The following is a 9,382-nucleotide window of genomic DNA, read 5'->3' as shown; positions in this document are numbered from 1 at the left end:
GACAGCCACAAAAATGAAGTTTCAGGAGTAGAACAATTACTTTCATAGTAAGGACCATGCAATTAAATAGGCAATAACACTTTCAAACTAGGAACCAAATTTTAAAAATATTTTATTACATAGTGCTATTTACAATAGGATTGTAAAATAGTGTGGAATGAAATGACAAAATCAAAGTTGACTATATATCTCTATCTATCTATCTATCTATCTATAAACACAAATGAGGGGACAGTTGAATCCGTGGGTGCAGAGGGACAATGGTATTTTCCTGCAAAATAATAAAAATAATAGTAATATCTTATTTCTTTCCTGCCTCTTCTCAAAATAGCTACTTAGGGTCCTTCCACACATCCCTATATCCCAGAATGTCAAGGCAGGAGATCCCACATTATCTGAGTGTGCACTCAGATAACCCAGTTCAAAGCAGATATTGTGCGATTTTCTGCCTTGATATTCTGGGATATAGGGCTGTGCGGAAGGGCTTCTAGTGAGACAGATCATATGCTGTGTCCAGAAGCTGTTTTGTTGTCTTAGCTGGTGATTTGACCTCGGCTCTCTTTTCCTGCCGGCGGTGCCCTTGAGAAAACTGCAAATCCCACCTTGGTCCCAACCTGCCTGCGCCTTTAAGTGTCGGGCGAGGAAGGGAGGGCTCTGAGTGACGTCTGGGCCGGAGAGGTGGAGCCCCATCCCGGGCTGAAGTCGCGGGGAAAGAAAGGGAGAGGGTTCACACACACCTGTCTGCGCCCCTCTCTTCCTAGTCTCAGTTTGAGCCTCTTTGCAAAGTTGGAGATCAGGGCTGAGGGCTTGGGGTCGTTTGCTGGCTTTGAGATCCACTTTCTTGCTCCGGATTAGTCCCACAAGACGCCGGAGGAGACCCTGGTTTCTTCTTCCCCAGCAGGTGAGACAGCCTTGTTTTCCTTCTCCTCTTGGAGCACATTTTACACTATATTCATGCAGTTTGACCCCACTTCACTTGCCCTGACTAGGGATTTTAGTGATTGGCAAGCTCTGTGTGCCATTGCCTTCCTTTGAAGTTGAGAAAGAGTGACTTGCCTAGTGAGTCTCTTCTCTTTCTCTCTCTCTGTTGGGTTGCTCTTCACTCCCATCTCCCATTATTGGGTTCCAAACTCATGCTCTTCTCAACTCCTTGCATGGGATGCCTTTCTCATTTCCACTGTTTACAATGTGTGTATTTTTGTTGAGTCAGGAGCAACTTGAAAAACTGCAAGTTACTTCTGGTGTGAGATAATTGGCCGTCTGCAAGGACGTTGCCCAGGGGATGCCCAAACGTTTTGATGTTTTTACCATCCTTGTGGGAGGTTTCTCTCATGTCCCCGCATGAGGAGCTGGAGCTGTTAGAGGGAGCTCATCTGCACTCTCCCTGGATTCGAACCTGCGACCTGTTGGTCTTCAGTCCTGCTGGCACAGGGGTTTAACCCACTGCGCCACCGGGAGCTCCTGTGTGTATATGAGAACAGTTCTCATCTGGGTTGTTGTAGGTTTTTTCGGGCTATATGGCCATGGTTTAGAGGCATTCTCTCCTGATGTTTCGCCTGCATCTATGGCAAGCATCCTCAGAGGTAGTGAGGTTCTTATCTGCTTACTCAGATGCATTGGGCGAACATAAAGCCCACTCCTCTTAATCCAGTGTTTCTCAACCTTCCTAATGCAGCGACCCCTTAATACGGTTCCTCATGTTGTGGTCACCACCAACCATAACATTATTTTCATTCCTACTTCGTAACTGTAATTTGACTACTGTTATGAATCATCATATAAATATCTGATATGCAGAATATATTTTTATTCACCAAAGTTGGCACAAATACCCAATATGCCCAAATTTGAATATTGGTGGGGTTGTGGGAATGGGACTGATTTTTTTCCTTTGGGAGTTGTAGTTCATCTACAATCAAAGAGCATTCTGAACTCCACCAACAATGGAACTGAACCAAACTTGACACACAGAACTCCCATGAGTTTTGGAGTTGTAGTTCACCTACATCCGACAGCACGTGATGGATCTGGACCAAACTTGGCACAAATATGCCCAAATGTGAACACTGGTAGAGTTTGGGGGAAAATAGATCTTTAACTTTTGGGAGTTGTATTTGCTGTTCAGCTTCAATCAAAGAAGTTGCTGTGATTTATAGTTCTGGAATTTATAGTTCAGCTACAATCAAAGAGCATTCTGAACTCCACCAACAATGGAATTGAACCAAACTTGACACACAGAATTCCTACGAGCAACAGAAAATCCTGGAAGGGTTTGGTGGGCATTTAGCATGAGTTTTGGAGTTGTAGTTCACCTACATCCAGAAAGCACATGATGGATCTGGACCAAACTTGGCACACATATGCCCAAATGTGAACACTGGTAGAGTTTGGGGGAAAATAGATCTTTAACATTTAGTTGTTGTAGTTGCTGGGATTTATAGTTCACCTACAATCAAAGAGCATTCTGAACTCCACCAACGATGGAATTGAACCAAACTTGGCACACAGAACTCCCATGACCAACAGAAGATACTGGAAGGGTTGGGTTGGCATTGACCTTGAGTTTTGGAGTTGTAGTTCACCTACATCGAAAGAGCGCTGTGGACTTAATGATGGATCTGTACCAAACTTGGCACGAATACTCAATATGCCCAAATGTGAACACTGGTGGATTTTGGGGAAAATAGACCTTGACATTTGGGGGTTGTAGTTGCTGGGATTTATTGTTCACCTACAATCAGTGAACATTCTGTACCCCATCAACAATAGAATCGGGCCAAACTTCTCACACAGATCCCCATGACCAACAGAAAATACGGTGTTTTCAGATGGTCTTTGGCGACCCCTCTGACATCCCCTCATGACCCCCCCCCCCTTGGTCCCGATCCCCAGGTTGAAAAACGCTTTCTTGATCAGTGGGACCGAATTCAGTGTGGTTGCAGTTACGCCCATCTTTGCTTGGGAGTAAACTGCTGAACTTGGTGCCATGATATGTACGTCCTCCTGAGTATAATTGGAAAGTGAAGTCATCGTCTTTGGCACATTTGTAGGATCCAACTCTTTCAAGACTGTTGCAGCCAAGATTCAACAAACTGCTTGGCTAATTCCATGTGTTCCAGATGGCTTTGGGCTTGTCTTTCTTGAACAGTAGCTCTTCTGCCTACTTGTTGTTGTTGTGTTACCTTCAAGACGTTTCTGATTTATCTCCACCCAAAGGCCAACCTGTCTTCAGGTTTTCTTGGAAAGATTTGTTCAGGGAGTTTGCTCTTGTCTTCTTCTGAGGTTGGGAGAGCGTGACTTACCCAAAGGTCACCCAGTGAGTTTCCATGGCTGAATGGGAATTCGGACAGGGGAAGGGTTTGGTCGGTATTGAGCTTGAGTTTTGGAGTTGTAGTTCACCTACAACCAGACAGAACTGTGGAGTCAAACAATGATGGATCTGCACCAAACTTGGCACAAATATGCCCAAATGTGAACACTGGTGGAGTTTGGGAAAAATAGCCCTTGACATTTGGGGTTTATAGTTCATTGTAGGTTTTTTTTTTTTCATGTTGGGAGCCACTTGAGAAACTTCAAGTTGCTTCTGGTGTGAGATAATTGGTCATCTGTCAGGGCATTGCACAGGGAATGGCCGGATGTTTTACCATCCTATAGGAGGCTTCTCTTATGTCCCTACATGGGAAGCTGGAGCTGACAGACAGGAGCTCAGCCCGCTCCCCGGATTTGAACCACTGACCTTTCAGTCAGCAGTTCAGCCAGCATAAGGGTTCAACCCATTGCCACACCGGGAATACCAGTCTTCTAAGGTAAGATTGGTATTCCAATTAAAACCTAAATTTTTACTGAAGGGTTCTACTAATGCACTGCTTCCTAGTCTATGGATCCTGACCCCAAAGAGTCCCATAAGAGAAAATGGGGCACATGAAAAATTTGGCAAAAATGAAAGGTTTCTGAATGCCATCCATTTATGCAAATCTGAATAAACCTCCAGCATTTACAGTGGACCCTGCAGAAAACGCTTCAGCTGTATGTACTTAATAAAAAGGAAATTCAGCCTGTTTAGAAAGCCTTTGCAAATGCTGCTTTATTACACTATGTAACACAATTGTTGTTCTTGGGTTATGAATGTCATTTCCTAATTGGTTCTATCATAAAAACAAGGGAAAAGTTTATTAAACTGCAAAAAGTGTAATGTACTGTCGAAGGCTTTCATGGCCGGAATCACTGGGTTGTTGTAGGTTTTTTCGGGCTATATGGCCATGGTCTAGAGGCATTCTCTCCTGACGTTTCGCCTGCATCTATGGCAAGCATCCTCAGAGGTAGTGAAGTCCAAAAAGTTTGTTTATGTGGGACATCCTGCAGCACATTTTGCTATAGTTTTTCAGTGAGTATCTCCACAGAGTCTCAACTCATTCGACATAGTTTGTGGCAGTCACATAAATAAAGTTTTTGAAGTAGAACAACTGGGTTGTAGGTTTTTTCGGGCTATATGGCCATGGTCTAGAGGCATTCTCTCCTGACGTTTTGCCTGCATCTATGGCAAGCATCCTCAGAGGTAGTGAGGTCACTACCTCTGAGGACGCTTGCCAGAGATGCAGGCGAAACGTCAGGAGAGAATGCCTCTAGACCATGGCCATATAGCCCAAAAAAACCTACAACAACCCAGTGATTCCGGCCATGAAAACCTTCAACAATACAGTAGAACAACTACTTTCAAAGTAAGTCCCATGCAATGAAACAGGAAATAACACTTTAAAACCAGGAATTAATTTTTTTCCAAATTTTGTTACATAGTATTATCATTAAGGGGTTGATATTTTTATACCTATTTTATTTACATGTATATTTGGTAACAATTTATTGGTGGGAAAGGAGTCATGAGTGGAAATATTTCAGAAACCCTAAAAGAACAACTTTAAGTAACATTTTAAGAATCTGGCCCTGAATACTTATCTACATAAATATGCTAAAGCCACCAGATCAACAATGATCTTGGAAGCTAAGCAGGGTCAACCTTGGTTAATAATTGAATGGGACACCACCAACTAATATTAGGTATTGTATGCTATATTTTAGAGTAGTGGTTCCCAACCTGTGGTCTGTGGACCACCAGTGGACCCCAAGAATGAAAATATACTCCACAGCTTCACTATTAGTACACCATTGCCTCAAAACCACGAGGCAACTAGACGACTGGTCTCATGAAACCCTCTTATTGTGCCGAGGCAATGGGGATATTGGGAGGGGAGAGACTGGCTGCCCACAAAATATTACTGCTACCATATTAGCCCTAGAAAAATATGGTTTTCTGTGGGTGAGCAGATGGCAACTACTGGATTGCATATGTTCTGTATCAGAAACTGGAGCTGATGTGGTCTATCCAATGCAATTTTGTGAATCAGCACCCCAAATAAGCAAACCAAATCTAAAGTTGACCAAAAAGTGATTTGTATTATAAGTAGCTGTGCCCTGACACGCGTTGCTGTGGCCTATAGTAAAACTTATCAAAGTTGAGGTAGATATCTGGACTATTATGAAAGAGAGGTCCCTACCTATTCCTTCCCCCTTTTCCTCCCCCTTTCTCTCCTTTCTTCCTTCTCTACCTCTTTCTTTCTTTCAGTACTTGGTTTCATCCTTCTCTCTTTCCTTCATTCCCTCCCCCTTTCTTCCTTTGCCTTTCTTCCCTCCCTGTTTGCTTCCTTCTTTCACTTTTTATTTCCTTTTATTTTACCACCATCATAACAATAACAATAATGCAATACATTGCCTCTGGGACCTGACACCTCTCCCATTCCCCCAGGGTCTCATAGGAACAATAGCATAATAATAATAATAATAATAATAATAATAATAATAATAATAGAAATAACAACCTTTACCCGCCACGTGTTGCTGTGGCCAATCTTCCCTCTTTCTCTCCTTCTTTCCCTCCCTCCTTCCTTCCTTCCCTCCCATCTTTCCTTCTCCTCTTCTTTCTCTATCTCTTTCCTTCCTTCCCCCTTTTTCTTTCTTTTCTGCTGTCTCTCTTTTCTTTCCTTCCATCTTTCCTTTTCTTTCCTTTTCTTCTTCCTTCTTTCTCTAACTTTCCTTCTTTCCCCCTTTTTCTTTACCACCCTTTCTCTTTCTTCCTTCTTTCCTTCCTTCCTGTCTTTCCTAGATTTTGACAGGGCGGGAAGGGGCGGGGTGGGGTTTGGAGGTGACGTGAAGTAAAAGGAGGTAAGATTGGGGTGGGGGAGTGATGGAGCGTGGGGTTGCGTGTGTGTGTGCAGCGGCGGGGGGAGTGATGGAGTGTGGGGTTGTGTGTGTGTGTGTGGCGGCGGGGGGAGTGATGGAGCGTGGGGTTGCGTGTGTGTGTGCGGCGGCGGGGGGAGTGGGGTTGCGTGTGTGCATGCGGCGGCGGGGGGAGTGATGGAGCGTGGGGTTGCGTGTGTGTGTGCGGCGGCGGGGGGAGTGATGGAGTGTGGGGTTGTGTGTGTGTGTGTTTATGTGCGGCAGGGGGTGTGTGTGCGGGAAGCGGCGCGACGGGGCTTGGAGTGAGTTGTTTTTCATTTTGAGTAGATATGTTTGTACCTTGTGGGTTGTGTTATGGGCATGGGAATTTTGGTTAGGTTTTGTTGGGGGATTTTTGAGTTTTGTTTTTTTGCCGTTTTGAGTGTGTTGTTGTGTTGTTTTTCATTTTGAGTAGATATGTTTGTACCTTGTGGGTTGTGTTATGAGCATGGGAATTTTGGTTAAGTTTCGTTGGGGTTTTTTTGAGTTTTATTCTTTTGCCATTTTGTGAGTGTGTTGTTGTGTTGTTTTTCATTTTGAGTAGATATGTTTGTACCTTGTGGGTTGTGTTATGGGCATGGGAATTTTGGTTAAGTTTCGTTGGGGGATTTTTGAGTTTTGTTGTTTTGCCGTTTTGTGAGTGTGTTGTTGTGTTGTTTTTCATTTTGAGTAGATATGTTTGTACCTTGTGGGTTGTGTTATGGGCATGGGAATTTTGGTTAAGTTTCGTTGGGGGATTTTTGAGTTTTGTTGTTTTGCCGTTTTGTGAGTGTGTTGTTGTGTTGTTTTTCATTTTGAGTAGATATGTTTGTACCTTGTGGGTTGTGTTATGGGCATGGGAATTTTGGTTAAGTTTCGTTGGGGGATTTTTGAGTTTTGTTGTTTTGCCGTTTTGTGAGTGTGTTGTTGTGTTGTTTTTCATTTTGAGTAGATATGTTTGTACCTTGTGGGTTGTGTTATGGGCATGGGAATTTTGGTTAAGTTTCGTTGGGGGGTTTTTGAGTTTTGTTTCCTCGTTGGATGCCCCTAACAAATTTATATATATAGATTAATGTTGGAGAGTGGTCCCTGGTCAAAGTGGTCCCTGGTTTAAAAAAAAAAAGGTTGGGAACCACTGTTTTAGAGGAAAGAACGGGGGAAAACACCTCTGAGTATTCCTTGCTTTAGAAAACAATGAAATGTTTGGGGGCACCATACATTGATGGCAATTTTAAAGGCATACGCATATCTTCTATATATATATAAATGCTCTGTGCATAATGAGTACCTTAAAAACAAAAGAACCAATCAACGAAATCACACCAAATTTGGCAACAAAATGTCTCATAACACAAGGAGTGACCATCACTCAAAAATTATGACTTTGTCATTTGGGAGTTGTAGTTGCTGGGATTTATAGTTCACCTACAATCAAAGAGCATTCTGAACTCCATCAACGATGGAATTGAACCAAACTTGGCACACAGAACTCCCACGACCAACAGAAAATACTGGAAGGGTTTGGTGGGCATTGACCTTGAGTTTGGGAGTTGTAGTTCACCTACATCCAGAGAGCTCTGTGGACTCAAATAATGATGGATCTGGACCAAATTTGGCACGAATATGCAATATGCCCAAATATAAACACAGATGGAGTTTGGGGGAAATAGACCTTGACATTTGGGAGTTGTAGTCACTGGGATTCACAGTTCACCTACAATCAAAGAGCGTTCTGAACCCCACGAACAACAGAATTGGGGCAAACTTCCCACACAGAACCCCCATGACCAACAGAAAATACTTAAGGCCATCCAGTCCAACTTCCTTCATCAGGGCAAGAAAACGTAATCAAAGCCCTCCTGACAAAGAGCCATCCAGCCATAGATATAGATAGATAGGTAGGTAGGTAGGTAGGTAGGTAGGTAGATATGATTCACACACACAGAGAGATATAGTATCATAGATTTGAAAGGGACCTTTAAAGAAGGACAATGATATCTTGCATGTTCCAGGGTGGGCAAACCAGACACTCTCCACATCAACACTGACAAAGAAACAGGAAGAAATACTGTTTGCCCACAAGCATAAAGAAATTACATAGATTAGAAACCAACACTTTCTAATTACTTTATTTCCCAAATCAACAGACTGGACCACAGCAACGCGTGGCAGGGGACAGCTAGTATACATATATCCCTGTACACTTAGATTCTCTTCTTCTCTTGTATTTGCCTTTTCTCCATTACTGGGATACAAAGTAGCTAACAAAGTGATTAGAAAAACACAACACAGTAAAACTAGTGTTAGGTTACACAATTGTTATTATAGCATGGGTGAAACAGATTATCCTATTGATACTGCGACTGAAATTAAAAACAAATTAAAAACATATCAGTGGAGGAGGAAAAAAAGAAAAAATGTACCACACATCCCATTAGTCGGGATCTCCCTTGATTTATTTATTTGATATTTCTGCTTTTTTCTGGCATGGAACTGAAGGCAGAAACGAAACAATGTATGCTGAAACTGATTTGATCCAAAGGTGTTTTAAAAATTAAACAAACTGTTCTTTTGAAAACAAAACATTACGATTGTGAATACCAAAACATCGTAAAAAAAGATATAAGCATTGTACAGCCTATTAAAATATCTTTGTGGTGCAATAACTTAAAAGCCTGCTTAAATTAAAAAAAATGTATTTATACTACTGTCCTTGATGTCTGTGCCTGGATAGGATACGTTCCTGAACTAACTATAGAAATAGGAAACTGTGGATGATAGGGAACCCTACTGAAATGAATGACTTGTGCTGGAGTTAGCATAGAGTTTATTAGAGGTCTTAGAAAACTAATAGAGAGGATACCTCAATTATCATCACCACCATCATCATTATAGGTGTAATAATAATTTCCCAAGTCATCTAGGCATTTCAAGAAATAGAACACTGAATTTTCTGGAGCCTTCTTTTGCACTGTCACAAAACATCACTACAAAGATCTTAAGAACTTTTGAATTTTGGAGTGCAATTCTGGAGACCAAATTCCCCACATTAGCCATGGAAACCCACTGGGTGATCTTCAACAGGTTGCACAATCTCAACCCTCAAAAAAACCATGATAGTTGAGCCTTAGAA

The 9,382-nt window shown here is 42.2% G+C and overlaps 1 protein-coding gene across 1 annotated transcript in view; it reads left to right on the top strand.

Moving 5' to 3' along the window:
* The first annotated feature begins 685 nt into the window (after positions 1–685).
* The window catches only part of PROSER2 (proline and serine rich 2), a 55,190-nt gene continuing 46,493 nt past the window's right edge, over positions 686–9,382 (top strand). The window contains exon 1 of the mRNA XM_060776524.2: positions 686–901. The gene's annotated coding sequence lies outside the window, so the exon portion shown is untranslated. The remainder of the gene's footprint in view (positions 902–9,382) is intronic.

The sequence above is a fragment of the Anolis sagrei genome, chromosome 5, assembly GCF_037176765.1.
Source record: "Anolis sagrei isolate rAnoSag1 chromosome 5, rAnoSag1.mat, whole genome shotgun sequence".
Classification (NCBI taxonomy): Eukaryota; Metazoa; Chordata; class Lepidosauria; order Squamata; family Dactyloidae; genus Anolis; species Anolis sagrei.
Note: the sequence above shows the minus strand (reverse complement) of the source record. Positions and strands in the feature narration are given on the sequence as shown.